The sequence below is a fragment of the Polypterus senegalus genome, chromosome 17 (genome assembly GCF_016835505.1).
Source record: "Polypterus senegalus isolate Bchr_013 chromosome 17, ASM1683550v1, whole genome shotgun sequence".
Lineage (NCBI taxonomy): Eukaryota > Metazoa > Chordata > Cladistia > Polypteriformes > Polypteridae > Polypterus > Polypterus senegalus.
The window spans coordinates 47833554-47853797 of record NC_053170.1 but is presented as its reverse complement, the minus strand read 5'-3'; the positions used below and the strand labels follow the sequence as shown (position 1 = coordinate 47853797).

At 41.0% G+C, this 20244-nt stretch overlaps 1 protein-coding gene across 2 annotated transcripts in view; it reads right to left on the bottom strand.

The window, feature by feature from the left end:
- The window catches only part of LOC120517501 (tumor necrosis factor alpha-induced protein 3-like), a 108327-nt gene that overhangs the window by 68992 nt on the left and 19091 nt on the right, over nucleotides 1-20244 (bottom strand). Inside the window, exon 1 of one of the 2 annotated variants that reach the window (XM_039739868.1) lies at nucleotides 2673-2728. The exons of the other annotated variant lie outside the window; for it this stretch is intronic. The gene's annotated coding sequence lies outside the window, so the exon portion shown is untranslated. Of the gene's footprint in view, nucleotides 1-2672; nucleotides 2729-20244 lie in introns of those variants that run through there. 2 annotated transcript variants of the gene reach the window in all.

The following is a 20244-nucleotide window of genomic DNA, read 5'->3' as shown; positions in this document are numbered from 1 at the left end:
TGGTGAAGCGAATGCACTGCAAAGATGAACATGTTGAAACTAAAATAAAACATGTCAGAACCACTAAAGCAAAGGGTGTGTCTTAATTTCTCACTGCAATTGAATGTGTTATTCTAAGTTTTAAAAATGTTAATACTTTATATGTTAATTATTCAGTCATTCTTTTAATGAAATTATAATAGTTAATGTTAGGTTAATTGACGACTCCAAGTTGTCCCTTTATGAGTGAATGAGGTTGCATGAGTGAGCCCTGTGATGGACTGACATCCTGTTCACAGCTCTTTCTCACTTTGCACACAACACTACTGGGATATAAACCAGCTTTCCACGACCCTAAACTGGATACAATGGTTACACAAGTGGGCCGATGAATAAACTATGAATGATAGGTAATATGAAAAGGTCTTGTTTGCTGAGCTAAAACTGGCTTCCTCTTAATGGGCCACCCTCATGTTTTGCTTCTGAACTGCCTCATACAATGACTTGAGCGTGTGGGGAATTTGGTCTGGGCTTTTATATACAATATATTGTATAAAATAATATGAAGGAAAAAAAAGGTTAAAGGTTATTTCCATGCTGAAAAGAATAACAAGTAAAAGAGACAATGTTTTGGCTGTATAGCCTTCATCAGGTGTGTGACTGAAAAGAAAAAGCAGGTGAAACCAGGTACTAGAATGTGAATGTATTTCAGCATTTCTTTTCATCCTCCCTAGACCAGCACAAAAGACATATTGACGACTGTGGCAATTCTTCCTCCAGTACACAGATACAGGAATTCATGAATGCTTTTACTAGTTTCCATCCATCTCTCAGGTTTACAGACAATGGTTCTCCCACAGCTCTATACATTTTAAATATCAGTCTTTCCGTTAGTTATCCTGGACCTAAAACTTCTGTCTATTAAAAACCAGTTTCCTTCTCTGCAGCTCCTTCTATCTCTTCTGAGTTTGACTTTCATCTACATATAGCAAGTGAAGCAGGGAGAGATGGCTCGCAGACAATTTCAGGGCGCACATTCAAGCCATTAAAATCATTGATCTTACTTCACGTCCCTTGATCATAGCTACACAGATCTCTGAGTTTCACAGGGCTTCAAAGACACTTTTCAATTGAAACAAAAGAAACTAAGCCCATTCTAAGCCTGGGATCATATTTTTCCAAGTCTTAATGACTAATTTTTTAATCATTCCCTTCATCTTCTCTAATAACAGCTTTTTCACACCTAATCTCACCTCTTCTCCTTTTACCTGTCCTGACTTTGCTCCCTCCTTCTCCCTATTTATATTGCCTGCTTGTTCCTTTTTAGTTGCAGAGCTGATTGATGAAGGTTATATAGCCTAAACATTGTGTCTTTAAACTTCTTTAATTTTTCAGCCTGGGAATAACCTTTAACACTATTTTTCCATAATTCCACATTTTAGCATATTTTTTTAACAACCCTTCTCCCAGGTGAGGCATACTATGATTATGTTGAATTACACATCGGCAATTACCAAATGCTGAATAAAAAATTCTGCCTTGATTTGTGATGCATGCTAACACAGTTCTTTACTACCTCCGTTTAATGTAATATGTAATGCTTATTCATTGACATTATATTACAAAGAAACATAGCCCAGAACAGATTGTACCTCAGACGTTATCAGAGATGACTGCAGCAGATTTGATTATTAAGGCAATAGGGAGAGTTACCAACTGTTACCCCAGTTCTTTTCTTTTTCTTTACTGACCTCATTTTCATAGTGGTATAGAGAGTAGGATCACAAATATCCGATAAGACAGAACAACCAAGGATTCTAAAGACATTTTAGCACATGCCAAAGTGTATGCAGCAGCTGTAACTCCAGGTTCTAAAGCAAACTATGTTGTCAGAGGCGACAGGGTGGAGAAGGTTTGAGAAAGATCCCGCGAGACATATCAAGATAAAATCAGCCCAATTTTTTAGCCCTGCTGCAGAAGAAGGAGAATGTCAAGGCGTACCTTTTAGTTTCAAGCAATCAGCTAACCGTTATCGGTGCCTGCTGCAAGACTTAATACATTATTTAACACCTTTGCTCACAGGTGGGGTATTTATTTAAAAAATTAAAAAAAAAATAAATAAAACGTTTCACCGACAAAAGCGCGATAGACATATGCGCCCCGACAAAACCGCGATGGACAAATGAGCGCCGACAAACCCGCTAACTGGTTTTCGACAAATGCGCCGACAAAATCGCCACGACAAAAATTGCGAGAGAGGCCAAGACAGTGGGACGCGTACGTGCGCATAATGTACACATTATGTGCTAGGTTATAACTGCTGATGGTATACCGCGAACAAATAATTCAGTCGAAGGTTGGCATAACGCGTCGTATACAAAGCGGAATTACCAGCAGTCTAAATACGCTCAACTATCAAGACGTCTTGCTGCAATTCTTCCTACATATGCAGGGCATGATCTTAAGGACTGTCTGCGTGCCGTGCTCATGGCATGCCGCGTCTCATAATATTGACTTCTAAAATAAACATTATTATATATGCTTTAAACTAGTAATTCATATTTAATGACACTTTCGCGATTTTGTCGGTGCGATTTTGACGCCGCGTTTTAATCGGCGCTGTTTTGTCGGCGCTCATATGTCTATCGCGCAAATGTCGGGTCACAAAAAAACACTGAAAAAAGATGTCATACCTTGATTTGCAGTGACCCCAAGTATGTGTGCCTATAAGTACAAAGAATAGTGGAACAAATCATCCAGATCTGTCAGGGTTCTGCCTTTTACCCTGTGATGAAGAATGGCTAAATGTCTGGAAAATACTGCTGAGAGTGTAATATTTATGTGTCAATACATATCAGCACAGTTTTGTTTTAAGATATGTCATTGAAATGTAAGATTGTTATCAGGCATTTTATAGGCACCTATGTCATAAGGAAAGCACTGAACAAAAAGGACCTCAATTGTTTTTTTTTTTTTACTTTTAGAGTATAATGTAGAGCACGGATGCCGTGGATGTAAGAGAGGAGAGAGGTTAGTAGCACACACCGATACAGCACATTGTCGCACCCACTACATGACGAACCAGCTCAGGATCCCAGATTAGGACCCGAGTGCAGCCATGCAACGGGTGACACCTCAGCACCACACTGCTTCAGAAGGAATGGAACAGTGTGAGTTTTTTTATGGCGGCTGGAGTGCCAATTCTGCCACCAACCCCCAGGTTTTTCCCTGCAGGTTGGATGGCCTGCATGCAGGGCTGGGTGCAGATTAACATCATACCCAGGACAGAGCAATTGCAGGTTAAGGGCCTTGCTCAAGGCCCCAACGAAGTGGAGTCACTTTTGGTATGTACGGGATTCGAACCGGACCTGTGTTAATTAAAGCTTCCCAGCATATTTAAAAAATCGTCTTGCCATCACTTCATTTTGCACAAGGCGTGAAAACAAGACAGATAGGTTTGTAGGACTCATTGTCACAGAATATTTTTTGTGATCTTTTCCCAGAATATCATTCAAGGTTGGTCCAGCAACACAACAGGAATTTGGTTGGAATGGTCCGAGGACTCCATCCCTTAGCTCATCCTTTCACTTGGCTTCAGTCCCTGCCCCCTACGGCCTAAGCCGGTTGCCTGTTAGTGTGTGTTATGCTGGAGAGTTTGGGAATATAAGAAGGAAAGCCTAGGATGACGGCTTCTCTCTAGATTTTGCACTCTTGCCCTTTGTGACCTCCATTTCCAAGAGCTTTTCTTGATTTTTTAAATTTTGTTTAGAATTTAGTGTGTTTTTCTGAGTTTTGGTTTTCTGGATTCGACCACTGCTTTTAGATTTGCCCTTTTCCGATTTTGAATATTTTTTTTGTTATTTTTGCATACAACTCTCTGCCATATATTTTGAGATTTTGCTTTTTAGAATACAGGTTCATTTAAATAAATTCATGTTTTTTCCCCTAATATGACTGGTTCCACCCCAATCTGCATTATTTTCTGGGTATGTTTGCTATGTTTAAAATGTGCTGCTTAGCATGGAGTCCTACTGGACTGATCTTACCTGTTGAGGACCTGGAATCTGGTAGCCGCAGTGAATATGTTCACTCACTTCTGTGAGTGTGCTGACCTGCTGCATATCCTGATATGGGAGGTGAATCGATCACTAGTGCAAGGTCCTAGAGGAAAGACAGACAGAAAGAGAGGAGGCTTCTGAGCTTAAAAAGAGCCATCAACCAACACCTCCTACCTGAGAGCCCCATGCTTCCTGGTCTGAGAAATCACATCAGTGACCTTGCAGACTAGACCACCCAAGGTGTTTTCATTGGCCATTTCAATGCTAATTGCCCGTAGTCCGACAAATCAATGGAATGTGCCTGAGCCGAAGGTAAACAATGCCAAATGCTGATGGTGCTGAGCTCTCTGTCTGTCCCTTTGCCTGAGATTTTAATTATAAACGGGGATAAACTTATGGGCCTTTTTAATTCAGGAATGACACATCTGCCTCCCATGTTGTACAGCCAGAACATTATTCTAAAGAAATGACATATCGTACCTGTATTTATAGTGACGGCCGCTCCTGTCCTACTACTCACCTTACTGTCACATTCCACGGTCTCATTAAATAATGGGAGGTATTGTTCTACTTGATCCGCCTGTATAAGACTAAAATAGGCTAAAACTAAAAACAGGTACACAAACTCACAAACATTCATCTCTTAAACATCACTTTAAGAATTGTACATGCCACATAATGTATGCTGCATTGACAAATGCACATTAAAAGGTAATTAGCAATTCAATGTGTCACGCATGTGTTTGGCTTTTGGGCTCACCTGAGGTAAGCATTAGCACTTCAGGACATGAGGGAGCATGGTCAGTGATGGTAACATCCCTCTTTTCCCCCAAAGCCTTGAGAAACCACACACAGAGGGAATGTGTCTCTACCCTCCGCAGCCCCTCCATTTTAAAAGTGAGAAACTTGTGGCATGGTGCGTCTCACTCAGGAGCAAGCAGAATGATTACTGGAGCTCCTATCTGAAATTGAAAGCACCTGAGAAAAACTGCTATTTTTAGTTATTCTTCTTTTTCATTTTGTTTTCTTGGACGGGTCATTAAGCCTGGTGCCTCAACACTTCCACCATAACCAGTGTATTCACTTAGTCGACAAGTGTAACAGCGCATAAGGCTACAGTATGTTGTCCTGTCCTACAACATAGTCACAGCTCCCTCCACATAGCTGGTGACCCTAATAACTTCTGATCCCACCTTGCTGGCTGTGGCTTACAGTAGACAGAGTGGGTTTTTTTCAGTATAAAAAGCTAATGTGGGACAATGACTCCCTAAAGCATACAATAAACATTTTCATGTCCATAAACTGACAGCCAATATGGGCCATACCACAAGGGCCACATTTTCTGGTAAAAGATGATCTCTTATATTGAGGAGTTAGTCATCAAGTTTAAGAGTGCCATCAGCTACTGAGTCCCACTTCATATCCTTGAGAACCACATTCATATTATGGGGAGATGACAATTTTAAATAAGAATCCAAACCTGTTAAGAATTAAGCATGTAAAGAGATTAGTAAATAGTTATTCTGGAATATTTAAATTACAACAACATTTATTTCTAGAGCATATTTTCATACATAGCTCAAAGTGCTTTACAAGATTACAAAGAGAATGTTAGAAGAAAAGAAAAACAAGATAAGGCAGTAATATTACAACAACAACAACAGCATTTATTTATAATACACATTTTCATACAGTAGCTCAAAGTGCTTTACATAATGAAGAAAAGAAAAATAAAAGACAAAATAAGACAACATTAGTTAACATAGAAAAGGAGTAAGGTCTGATGGCCAGGGTGGACAGAAAAAAACAAAAAAAACTCCAGACGGCTGGAGAAAAAAAATAAAATCTACAGGGGCCACGGGACCACCCAGCCCCCTCTGGGCATTCTACCTAACATAAATTAAATAGTCCTCTTTGTATTTAGAGTTCTCACGGAGTCACTTGATGTTGATGGTCATACAGACTTCTGGCTTTTAATCCATCCATCATTGTTGGAACATCACGGTGCTTTGAGTAGATGGTGGTGGCCAAGAGATGTGCTCAGATTTTCTTTTCCTAGTTAGGATTCTAGCAGCTGCATTCTGCACTCGTTGCAAACGATTTATGTCTTTTTTGGGTAGTCCTGAGAGGAGTGCGTTACAGTAATCTAGTCGACTGAAAACAAAGGCGTGAACTAATTTCTCAGCATCTTTCAATGATATAAGAGGTCTAACTTTAGCTATGTTTCTTAAGTGAAAAAATGCTGTTCTAGTGATCTGATTAATATGCGATTTAAAATTTAGATTACAGTCAACAGTTACCCCTAAGCTTTTTACCTCCGTCTTGACAGAAAAAAACTCCAGTAGGCTGAAGAAAAAAAACAAAATCTGCAGGGGTTCCAAAGCCAAAAGACCACCCAGACCCCACTTGGCATTCTAACTAACATAAATGTTCCTAAATCAGTCCTCTTTGTTTTCAGGCTTCACATGATAGGATTTGATGAAGTTGGTCTCGTGGACAGCTGAGACACCCGCCTTCATTTTATCATCACTGAGGGCTGCATGGTGCTTTGATCAGGTGGTGATGGTGCAGATCATCACCACAGAACAACCAGAAAAGACAGCAGAGATTAGTAGATATTACTACAGATTGTGGATCACTGAAGAATATGACTCTATATCCATATAGTCTATTAGGAATGCAACTGAACTGTAACTACAAAAAGGCCAAACTAAAAAAATGGTTTTTAGCGTTTATTTTTAAATGTTCCACAGTTTTCACCTGGTGAATTTCTATCGGCAAACTATTCCAGATTTTAGGTGCATAACAGCACAAGGCCGCCTCACTGCTTCTTTTAAGTTTGGCTATTGGATTTATAAGCAGACCACCTTTTAGCAGACCACTTAGTATCCTGCCGCAGTGCTTCCCCTACACAAGTCATGAAACAAAAACAGTCAACAACATACACCACTAATATACAAATGTGAAATACAAATTCATGAAACCAGAGTCCTTTAAAAATTCACCATTAGTTGATCATTTATAGTCTGTTATCGCAAAGGATGCACCGAGCTGTACCTCCTGTTCTGGGAAATGTAATACTACACAATTCCTTTTGCTGGACCCAATAGGTCCTCTCCCAATTGACTTCACCTCATTCATAAGAAAAGAATAATGACTCCTATATAAATGAACCCAGGATCACCTGACTTTGTCCATTGAGATGAGTACATTTCCCTCTTGTCATTTTGGTGGTGTCTGCTTCTCCTTTCGCTCTGGCACTTTCTTCCATCCTCCTTCACCTTTTTCCCACCACAGATTTACATATTGTCAGCTCCTCCTCTTACAGTTTGCTTGGTCCTCCTAGCTTCCTTTGGACAGCCTTGCACATTTAGCAATTCCATCATTAACAGGTCTTGAGAAAAATGCAAACTGCCAGTGGCACCCACACATATTCATAACAACCATTACAAGCTTGTCACTTAAAGATGGAAGTAGCACTATATATGGTAGACTAGGTAGTTTTCTGTGGATAGTTACTATGAAGCTCTTTGGTGTAAATATGGTGTATATGAGGGTAAGTCCATAATTGTCAAATAACAAAAACTATTTTTTGTTGTCTGTACAGCTGTCTTCATGCACGTGTGGAAATATGGTGTGTTTGTGGTCATAGTGATAAAGTTTCAACCTTGTTCAGTCATCTTCTCTTGTTGTCTTTCTGGGGTATACTTGGCTGCTCCACTCTCTATTTGCACCAAAGTGATCAGTTTTTTCATGGGCTTAAGGTGTACCAGGGGGCTGAAATCTTTATCGCTTTGTTAAAGTCATGATGCCGACTTGCTCAATACTGCTGTCTGTAGTGGAACGTGGGCAGGTCTCCTGCTCCTTGTCTGACATTTTTTAAACTGCTCAATCCATTTGTAAACACTCGGCTATGGAAAAACTCTGTCTCCATATTGTGCAGAGAGCCTTCTATGGATTTTAACGCCTATAAAAGTGAATCACTCCTTGCTGCTCTTCTTTGGTGCAAATGGAGAGACAGGAATGGCCAAAAAAAAACAAGAGAAACAGTCTGATCAAGGTCACAGCATTACCAGTGTTACAGTAACGCAGACACACCAAGTTTCCATTTGTGTGCAGGGAAAGCTGTACTGATATTCTTTAAGTCCTTACCTTTTTGATCTGGTTATGGATGTGTTGAGTCAAGAGATAAAAGACCAATCCCTCTGGTGCAGGCTTTTTGCTGATAACATTGTGTTGAGTAGCATAATAAAAAAGGAAGTGGAGAGGAAGTTGGAAGAACTGAGAAGGACTTTGGGAGATAGAGGACTGATAATAAATAGGAAGAAGACAGAATTTATGAGGTTTAATGATGATCAAAGATTCAGAGGTTAGCCTACAGGGAGAGCTATTGAAAAAAGAGTGGACCCATTTAAATATCTAGGACCAGTAGTAGGCCAAGATGCAGAGATAACCCACATAGTGAAGTGCGAATTGAGCATTTGGAAGAAAGTATCAGGAGTACTGTCTATTCGAAAAATTAAGGAGAAAGTTAAAATTAAGACAGTCATAAGACCAGCAATGATGTATGAAGCTGAGACATGGCCAGAAAAGAGTGCACAGGAGAAGAAGTTAGATGTGACAAAAATTAGAATGTTGAGCTGGATGTGTGGAGTTACAAATAAGGACCGAAAAAGAAATATGACAATTAAAAGATCAACAAAAGTGAGAGAGATATCTAAGAAAGTACAGAGGAGTATGTTGAAGAGGTATGGACATACAATGAGGAGAGACAATGAATATGTGGGCAAAAGAGAGATTGGAATGGAAGTACAGGGGAAGAGAAAGTGAGGGAGGCCAAAGCAGAGTTGGATGGTGTGAAAGAATACACAAAACAAAATGAATGGTTTGGGGATCCACCCCATCTACTTGGAAAAAGGTTTGGTAGGGAGGTCTTTACAGATGTGAGCTCAAAACAGATCTGAAGAAAAAATGAAAGATAGCTGCCATACCTACAGTAGCTGGTAAACAGAAAGTGACGTAATGGGATGGTGGAATTCTGTGAACCAGAATTGAGATCAGGTGGAGGTGGGATCTAAAGGACCAGAAGAGGAAGTGATGTTGGTTGACCTCTGAACTAGAAGTGGCTTAAAGACGAGGGTTTGTTGGCTGTTCTGCAGGGAAAGAGGAGAAAGAGTTAGTGGGCAGCACCGGTCCCTGGTCTGGTAGGAACATACAGGTATTCAAGCCCATAAATTGTCTTCCAAATGCACACTTAGGGTGTTTCATTTTCTAAGGCAAAAAATAAAATGTAAAATTTTTGCAGGCTTTGCTTACGCCCCGAGTCTCAGTGATATAAAAGATATATATGCCAAATTTCAAGAAGATTGGATAATATTTAGAGGTTGCACACTTTGATCAGTTTTGTAAAAGTACGCAAAAAATACGATTTTTCAATGTTAATTACTTTTATTGGGAAAACTAGAAATCACAAACTTAAAATAATATTAAAAGTAGACACTAAGAATAATAGGTAGTATGCAAAACGTGTTATATTAATCAACTTTGAACGATGCAATCCCTTCTTTTGTTCGCTTGACGAATTTTCTGTGATGCTTGACTACCCTCAACAAGAATTTTTTTTTGTTGTTCGTCCCTGACCGATTCATTAAACTTTTTTTATCAGAGCAATTTCTCTTTCTGCGGTATCATTGACCACCTTAAGAGCGTTCACATGGCTTCTTAAAGAATCACTGCAGTATGCTGTCACATCGTGGATCCCAAACAATTCAAAGAAAGTCTTTGTTTTATTAGTAACAAAATGGCTGAGGTCTTTTCCTTCAAAAACTAGGCTTTTACCCTCTAATTGTTTCATTTCCCTTCTCTTTGCAGGTTTGGTTTCTAAATTTTTAGTCATATTTTCCTTTTCAGCCTGAGTAATACATTCATCCAAAAAAGCCAATCCTACATTTGTTTCTGACAGATACCAAAGGTGTCTCTTAGCAATTGTGAGAGCACTTTTTTTGATGTCTGCATCTGGGTAAGTGCTCAGAAGCTGTAACATATCCAAATCATTCTTTGGAGCCCATCGACTTGCAATTGCCTTGTGCCAAAAGCGAACATATATGAGACTGACAAAATGTGCAACCTGTTTCATTCCTTTCAATTCTCGTTGAGGAATATTCACCTGTTTAGTGAAGAGGACAATTTTAAGTGCAAATATTGCCTTTGCCATCCACCTTGCTTGATGCAGAGCCCCTGGGATCCTGAAACTGAAGTCATTTTTGAAATAAAAGTGATCAATGTGTGTAACCCCTAAATATTATCCAATCTTCTTAAAATTTGGCATATATATCTTTTACATCACTGAGACTCGGGGCATAAGCAAAGTCATATGAAAATCACATCTTTGGAAAAATGAAACACCCTAACACATGTATGAAAATCTGTAAAGTAAAAGAAGATCTGAAGGAAAAGAGCTTGACTGAGGAGATGCAGGACCGAGCTCTATGGAGAGGTTTGATAAAACAAAATGACCCCACATAGAAGTGGGAAAAGAAGAAGAAGAAAATGGAAATAAACAGGGTTACCTCCCATAACACCATATTGTAATATAGTATTTGTGGTCTTATTTTCACACTACCTGTAAGAGAAAACCCTATAAATATTTATAAACATAAAAATGTATCGCCTATAAATATTTATTGCTATTTTTAATATATTAGACACATATCCAATATGACACACAATGAAATAAGACACAGCTAAAAGGGACACTCTGACTCATTCATTAGTTTAAGAATTCTTTTAGTAGTGTGTTATTTGAGTACATGTCATTATGCACTTGCTCTGTGGGCCTTCTACTATTAAAAAGGATAATTAAGAATAACCTTTGATAAATCTGTACTTTGTAAATAGAATGGTGCTGAACTGCAAAATTGAATTCAGTTCTGAAATAGACTTTTAAGAAATTGACACCAACATTTGCTGTATGCTATTATTATATTGTGTCATAGTGACTAACTACTTACAATTTAATGTTTAAAAGTGAATTGTTTTTGAAATTGGTTTGAATCCTACCTGGCAGGGAGAAAATTCTTTGTGAGTTGTGGTAATCAAATCTCAAAGACACATGATATCCAATATGGTGTTCCACAAGGCTCTATCCTGGGTCCGCTGTTATTCTCAATCTATATGCTTCCGTTAGGTCAGATTATCTCAGGTTACAATGTGAGCTACCACAGCTATGCTGATGACACACAGCTGTACTTATCTATAGCACCTGATGACTCCGACTCTTTTGATACACTAACACAATGTCTTACTGGTATTTCTGAATGGATGAATAGTAATTTTCTCAAACTAAATAAAGAGAAAACTGAAATTTTGGTAATTGGCAATAATGGATTCAGCGAGGTTATCAGAAATAAACTTAATGCACTAGGATTAGTAGTTAAGACGGAAGTAAAAAATTTAGGGGTAACCGTTGACTGTAATCTGAATTTTAAATCGCATATTCATCAGACCACTAGGACAGCATTTTTTCATTTAAGAAACATAGCTAAAGTTAGACCTCTTATATCATTGAAAGATGCTGAGAAATTAATTCACGCTTTTGTTTTCAGTAGACTAGATTACTGTAACGCACTCCTCTCAGGACTACCCAAAAAAGACATAAATCATTTGCAACGAGTGCAGAATGCAGCTGCTAGAATCCTAACTGGGAAAAGAAAATCCGAACACATTTCTCCAGTTTTGATGTCACTACACTGGTTGCCTGTGTCATTCAGGATTGACTTTAAAATACTGCTTATGGTTTATAAAGCCTTAAATAATCTCGCTCCATCTTATATATCGGAATGCCTGACGCGTTATATTCCAAATCGTAACCTTAGATCTTCAAATGAGTGTCTCCTTATAATTCCAAAAGCTAAACTTAAAAGAAGTGGTGAGGCGGCCTTCTGCTGCTATGCACCTAAAATCTGGAATAGCCTGCCGATAGGAATTCGCCAGGCAAATACAGTAGAGCAATTTAAAACACTGCTGAAAACACATTACTTTAACATGGCCTTTTATAACTTCACTTTAACATAATCCTGATACTCTGTATGTTCAATTCATCATAATAACTATTCATGGTGGCTCTAAAATCCGTACTGACCCCTACTCTCTCTTCTGTTTCTTTTTCCGGTTTCTTTGTGGTGGCGGCCTGCGCCACCACCACCTACTCAAAGCATCATGATGCTCCAACAATGATGGACTGAAAGCCAGAAGTCTACGTGGCCATCATCATCAGGTCCTTCCATGAAAATATGATGATTTATGTTAGGTAGAATGCCCAGAGGGGACTGGGCGGTCTCTTGGTCTGGAACCCCTACAGATTTTATTTTTTTCTCCAGCTTTTGGAGTTTTTTGTTTTTCTGTCCACCCTGGCCATCGGACCTTACTCTTATTCTATGTTAATTAATGTTGACTTATGTTTATCTTTTATTGTGTCTTCTATTACTCTATTCATTTTGTAAAGCACTTTGAGCTACATTTTTTTTTGTATGAATATGTGCTATATAAATAAATGTTGATTGATTGATTGATTGAAAGATGCCCTCTTAAGGCAACATTCATCAGTTTCTCGATTAGTTTTGTAAAGCTGGTTGTTAACAGCAACAAAAACATTATGATTCATGGTTTGGACTTTCTTGAGGACTGGTGCATACTGAAATCACAAAGAAGAAATGATAAACGTAAAAAGGGCTGAAGTTGCAGTCGATAAAGAGGCTTAAAGGGTCAAAGGAAAATGTAATTGAGGGTGCCAAACAAAGGGAATACAGCCAGTCAATGGAGTGCTGACCTGGAAAGGGCGGAGCTTTGTGGCAGAAGCGGGAGCTAAATCATGTGACAGGTCGTGTCATGGAGCATTTAAATTGGTGGAATCATTTAGTTGATTGTAGCAGGTATAGTGCTTTTCCCAGTGGCTTAACTAGCATGGAAAGTTGGCTCAATCGCCTGAGTTAATGGCTGAGGATGTGGCACGGAACATTACAAGCACTGGCTGTGATTAAGCAGTGATATAAATAAGGTAGAGTAAAACAGGGAGAGAAAGAAACAAATGTGCAGTACAGTTTGAGGTGTGGACTTTACTGGAGAGAGGAAGTAGCTCCAATGACTGCTGGAAAGTTCTGTAAAGCGGCAGTGTTCAAATCTTGTGTAAGTTTTAGCTGGCAGAGGAGAAAAGTAGGGGGCTGCTGAAGGAAACAGGAATTTGGGAAGGTCAGAGTTCGTGCCTTGTGCCATCAGTGAGTAGAGAGCTGAGTGGAAAGAGATTACCGAGGACTTCATCGGAGAGCGGATGTGGTGGTAATCTCATTCTGTCCTGCAAAAAGTTTGTGAGTACCAATTGAGGTGGCAGATAGTGATGCACTGAGGGAATTTGTTCATGTGTCAATGGCAGTGGGAAAAGAAAAACATCATGGATTGATTTTATGATGTTTTCATTCTGTTTATTTATTGTGTTCCTGGAGGCGCTTTTTATGACACAACATGATATGTATTTATTTATTTATTGGACTGTAACACTTTAATACTTTGCTTTGAATAAACACTGCACACTTTTGTCACTGAAAGTCTTGCCTGCTCGCTAAGCTGCTACTGGTCAAACTCGGTCATAAACTACAAGATGACCCAACAGGTCTAGGTGCCCATCACAGATCACTCATCATCCGGCTCTTGAGCCTCTAAACTGCAGATGGATAATGAGATGGAATCAGTGACAGCGCCCCCTCTCTGCTCGGGGTGGTATTGATTACCTTTCTGGAGCCCTGATGATGTCGCCTAAGCATAAATGTTTGACAATACACGCCTTTAACTTTCTGATCAGTCTTTAAAACTGTTGTGTGCAATCTGAAGTTGTATATTGCAAACAACAAGGAATTTTGTTAAAACTGGAAAGAATTTAAAATTGGTAGTTTAAAGCATCAAAAACATACTGGCGTTAAGGTTTTTCTATAGCTACAGTCATACGAAAAAGTTTGGGAACCCCTCTCAGCCTGCATAATAATTTGCTCTACTCTTAACAAAAAAGATAACAGTGGTATGCCTTTCATTTCCTAGGAACATCTAAGTAATGGGGTGTTTTACGAACAAAGATTTTAAGTGAAGCAGTATTTAGTTTTATGAAATTAAATCAAATGTGAAAAACTGGCTGTGCAAGCTGATTTGAATGCCTGTAACTGCTCAATACGGATTACTTGCAACACCAAATTGGTTGGATTAGCTCATTAAGCCTTGACTTTCATAGACAGGTGTGTCCAATCATGAGAAAAGGTATCTAAGGTGGTCAATTGCAAGTTGTGCTTCCCTTTGACTCTCCTCTGAAGAGTGACAGCATGGGATCCTCAAAGCAACTCTCAAAAGATCTGAAAACAAAGATTGTTCAGTATCATGGTTTAGGGGAAGGCTGCAAAAAGCTATCTCAGAGGTTTAAACTGTCAGTTTCAACTGTAAGGAATGTAATCATGAAATGGAAGGCCACAGGCACAGTTGTTGTTAAACCCATCAGGTCTGGCAGGCCAAGAAAAATACAGGAGCGGCATATGCGCAACATTGTGAGGTTACAGACAACCCACAGATCACCTCCAAAGACCTGCATGAACATCTTGCTGCAGATGGTGTATCTGTACATTGTTCTACAATTCAGTGCAATTTGCACAAAGAACATCTGTATGGCAGGGTGATGAGCCTCACTACAAACCAAGAGTGAGGGAGCTACCTACAACCACACGCTCATTTAGGAAGTGGTCCCCTGAGGCAGAGCAGGCTCTGAGAGACTGCTTTGGAACTACGGACTGGGATATATTGACTGCACTACTGACTACATCAACTTCTTTATGGACATTGTAGTTCCAGTAAGAACAGTACGCTGCTATGCTAACAACAAGCCATGGATTACAAGTGACATCAAGGGCGTTTTGAACCAGAAGAAAAGGGCTTTTAAAGGCGGTGATCAACATAAGCTCAAGCACGTGCAGAAGGAACTCCGAGTCCAGCTCAGGGTGGTGAACGAGCAGTACAGGAGAAAGCTAGAGCAGAAGTTGCAGAATAACAGCATGAAAGAAGTGTGGGATGGGATGAAGATCATCACTGGCTGCAGCTCGAGGCGGGGTACCACCATCGAGAGAGGCGTGGAGAGAGCAAATCAATTGAACAACTTCTTTAACAGGTTTGACCACTCTAACCCACTCTCACCTGGGAGTACTGCACCCTCCACTCACCCTTCTGCTGATACAGCATAGGAGAGACATCCCCACCCACAATTACAGCAGCCCAGGTGAGCAGAGAGCTGAAAAGACTTTGTGCCAGCAAAGCAGTGGGTCCAGATGGAGTATCGCCACGACTGTTGAAGGCCTGTGTGCTGGAGCTGGGGAGTCCTCTACAGCGCATCTTCAACCTGAGCCTGAAACAGGGGAGAGTCCAGAGTCTTTGGAAAACATCTTGCATCACCCCAGTCCCAAAGGTATCACGTCCTAGTGAGCTGAATGACTTCCGGCCTGTTGCTCTGACGTCACATGTGATGAAGACCATGGAGCGGCTGCTGCTTCACCACCTGAGGCCACAGGTCCGCCACGCCCTTGACCCTCTGCAGTTCGCATACCAGGAGAAGGTGGGAGCAGAGGATGCCATCATCTATATGCTACACCGATCCCTCTCCCACTTGGACAGAGGCAGTGGTGCTGTAAGAATTATGTTTCTGGACTTGTCTAGTGCCTTCAGCACCATTCAACCTCTGTTCCTTAGCGACAAGCTGACAGAGATGGGAACAGATTCATACCTGGTGGCATGGATCATGGACTATCTTACAGACAGACCTCAGTATGTGCGTCTCGGGAACTGCAGGTCTGACATTGTGGTCAGCAACACAGGAGTGCCACAGAGGACTGTACTTTCTCTGGTCCTGTTCAGCCTATATACATCGGACTTCCAATTCAACTTGGAGTCCTGCCACGTGCAAAGGTTCACTGATGACACTGCTATCGTGGGCTGCATCAGGAGTGGGCAGGAGGAGGAGTATAGGAACCTAATCAAGGACTTTGTTAAATTGTGTGACTCAAACCACTTACACCTGAACACCAGAAAAACCAAGGGGCTGGTGGTGAATTTTAGGAGATCCAGGCCCCTCCTGGACGCCATGACTATCTGAGGCAACTGTGTGCAGAGGGTGCAGACCTATAAATACCTGGGAGTGCAGCTGGATGATAAATTGGACTGGAATGCCAATACTGATGCTCTGTGCAAGAGAGAATAGAGCCGACTATACTAAGACTGCCATCCTTCAACATCTGCAATAAGATGCTGCAGATGTTCTATCAGACGGTTGTGGTGAGTTCCCTCTTCTACGCGGTGGTGAGCTGGGGAGTCAGCATAAAGAAGAGGGACGCCTCACGCCTGGACAAACTGGTGAGGAAGGCAGGCTCTATTGTAGGCACAAAGCTGGACAGTTTGACATCCGTGGCAGAGTGACGGGTGCTGAGCAGGCTCCTGTCAATCATGGAGAATCCATTGCATCCACTGAACAGAATCATCTCAAGACAGAAGAGCAGCTTCAGCAACAGACTGTGGTCACTGTCCTGCTCCACTGACAGACTGAGGAGATCGTTCCTCCCTCACACTATGCGACTCTGCAATTCCACCCAGGGGGGTAAACGTTAACATTACATAACGTTATTGTCTGTTATACCTGCATTTTTATCACTCTTTAATATTGTTTTTTATCAATATGCTGCTGCTAGAATATTTGAATTTCCCCTTGGGATTAACAAAGTATCTGTCTATCTATCTATCTATCTATCTATCTATCTATCTATCTATCTATCTATCTATCTATCTATCTATCTATCTATCTATCTATCTATCTATCTATCTATCTATCTATCTACTGTTTCCATAAGGCATGTCATGTATTAAAAGGAAGTTGCTACTTTGAAAGCTCAGCCAATGATAAACAAAAAATCCAAAGAATTAAGAGGGGTTCCCAAACTTTTTCACATGACTGGCTATTTCCATTTTTAAAGTTTTAATAGTGTGCACTATCCCACACTTCCATTATTAAAGCACCAAGCTGAACATTCAAGCCCACGTACAGACTGCATCCTCACACAAAGGGCATATTTTGAACCCAGGACACTTCAATGTACATATAGCCTTGCTCCTTAAAACACATTGTGATCTGGTGAATACAGCACTTGGCTTTAAACATTGAGACTGTTGTTTCAGTCGCATCATTCTGACTGTAATCTAATAACACATAAAAAGTATACTTGTCTATAGTTATAAAGTATCCTCAGAGGGTGTTTATTATAGAAAGAAATATATAAAATATAGGCTGTCAGTTTATAATAGAGCCACTATGTGTTAGTGACTTTAATCTGACTGCCCATTGTTTTCAATCCAGATATTTTATTACACCATCACAGAGAGTCAGAACCCATTTTTTGAGCTTCCGGGTTGAGATGGGAGCCAACCGAGGCGCACCATTACAAGAAACTCAAACTCATACTGGGCCAGTTTAAAACTAAGAGTTACAAATTGCACTCAGCCAGTGGTAAAGACAAAAACTGACCTCCTCCAGGTGCCTGACAGGCTACAACATAGCACTCAGCAATTCTGTTTGTTCGTTTGTGTCTTGAAAAGCATTTATTTTATTCGCATCCTCAGCTAATAGCCAGATGCAAGGACAAAACACTCAAACATCTGAGAGAAAACAAAAACTACTTGGCTTGATTTTTTATGCTAATCTAACTTCTTGAATTAAACAGCTGTTAGAGCAAAGAAAGGCAGCACATCATTATTAGCACAGAGTGAGAGTTTCGTCTTCCTCCAGATGCTATGGCTCAGAGAAAACATGTCCAAAGCCTGGGTGGCTTGATGAATTCAACTGATCAGCAGCCAGACATTAAAACCATAGTAATGAGAACAAGAGTCGCAAAAAAGAGTCTTAAAAACAACTCACTTACACTGTACTTCCTTTATAAGAAGTGGTGTTGTTGAGACCAGCTGGAGACACTTTCCTTGTGGTCTGTGTTTGGATCCCAATGACCCAGTGGAGTGACCGGGACACTGTGGTGACAAAATGGTGCATCCAAGGACCTGACCCTCTGTGCTCATAAAGCATCCCTGGATATTTTTCAAAAAGAGCAGGGTATACCCTAATGTCATTAGTGCATTAGAATTTTAGAACAATCTAGATTAAAACAGTCCATTCAGTCCAACAAAGCTCACCAGTTCTCTACACTTAATTCTTCTAAGATAACATCAAGTCAAGTTTTGAAGGTTCCTGAAGCCCTACTGTCTACCACAGTACTTAGTAGCTTATTCCATGTGTCTGTGGTTCTCTGTGTAGAGAATATCTTCCTAATGTTTATGCAAAATGTACCCTTAACAAGTTTCCAGCTGTGTCCCCGTGTTCTTGATGAACTCATTTTAAAATAATAGTCTCAATCCACTGTACTAATTCCCTTCATAAGTTTAAATACTTCAATCATGTCACCTCTTAATTTCCTTTTGCTTAAACTGAAAAGGCTCAGCTCTTTTAATCTTTCCTCATATTTTATCCCCTGTAGTCCTGGAATCAGCCTAGTTGCTCTTCTCTGGACTTTTTCTAGCACTGCTGTGTCCTTTTTGTAGCCTGGAGACCAAAACTGCACACAGTACTCCAGATGAGGCCTCACCAGTGCATTATAAAGCTTGAGCAGAACCTCCTTGGACTTGCACTCCACACATCATGCTATATAACCTCACATTCTATTAGTCTTTTTAATGGCTTCTGAACACTGGAAGTTGATAGATTTGAGTTCACTGTGACTCCTAAATTCTTCTCATAATGTGTATGTTCAATTTCCAGACCTTCCATTGTGTATTCAAAGCTAACAGTTTACTTTCTACATGTAATACTTTACATTTAATGACATTAAATTTAATCTGCCACAATTCTGCCCAAGTCCGTATGCTGTCCAAGTCCTTCCTTGTTGATTCAATGGATTCCACATTATCTGCCAATCCACCTGTCTTGGTATCATCTGCTAACTTAACCATCCTGTTACTTATACTACTATCCAAGTCATTTATCCATCCATCCATCCATCCTCTTCTGCTTATCCTGGGTCGGGTCGCAGGGGCAGCAGCTTAAGCAGAGAGGTCAAGACTTCCCTCTCCCCGGCCACTTTTTCCAGCTCTTCCGGGAGAATCCCAAGGCATTCCCAGGCCGGCCGGGAGACATAGTCCCTCCAGCGTGTCCTGGGTCTTCCCCGGGGCCTCCTCCCTGTTCGACATGCCCAGAACACCTCACCAGGGAGGTGTCCAGGAGGCATCCTGATCAGATGCCCGAGCCACCTCATCTGACTCCTCTCGATGCGGAGGAGCAGCGGCTCTACTCTGAGCCCCTCCCGGATGACTGAGCTCCTCACCCTATCTTTAAAGGAAAGCCCAGACACCCTGCGGAGGAAACTCATTTCAGCAGCTTGTATTCGCGATCTCATTCTTTCGGTCACTATCCATAGCTCATGACCATAGGTGAGGGTAGGAACGTAGATCGACTGGTAAATTGAGAGCTTTGCCTTATGGCTCAGCTCCTTTTTCACTGTGACAGACCGATGCAGAGCCCGTATCACTGTGGATGCCGCACCAATCCGCCTGTCGATCTCACGCTCCATTCTTCTCTCACTCGTGAACAAGACCCCGGGATACTTGAACTCCTCCACTCAGGGTAGGATCTCTCCCCCAACCCTGAGAGAGCACTCCACCCTTTTCTGGCTGAGGACCATGGTCTCGGATTTGGAGGTGCTGATTCTCATCCCAGCCGCTTCACACTCAGCTGCGAACCGTTCCAGAGAGAGCTGAAGATCATGGCCTGATAAAGCAAACAGGACAACATCATCTGCAAAAAGCAGTGACCCAATCCTGAGTCCACCAAAACGGACCCCTTCAACACCCTGGTTGCACCTAGAAATTATGTCCATAAAAGTTATGAACAGAATCGATGACAAAGGGCAGCCCTGGCGGAGTCCAACTCTCACTGGAAACGGGCTCACTTACTGCCGCAAGGACCAAGCTCTGACACCGGTTGTACAGAGACCAAACAGCTCTTATCAGGGGGTCTAGTACCCCATACTCCCGGAGCACCACCCACAGGATTTCCCGATGGACAGGGTCAAACGCCTTTTCCAAGTCCACAAAACAC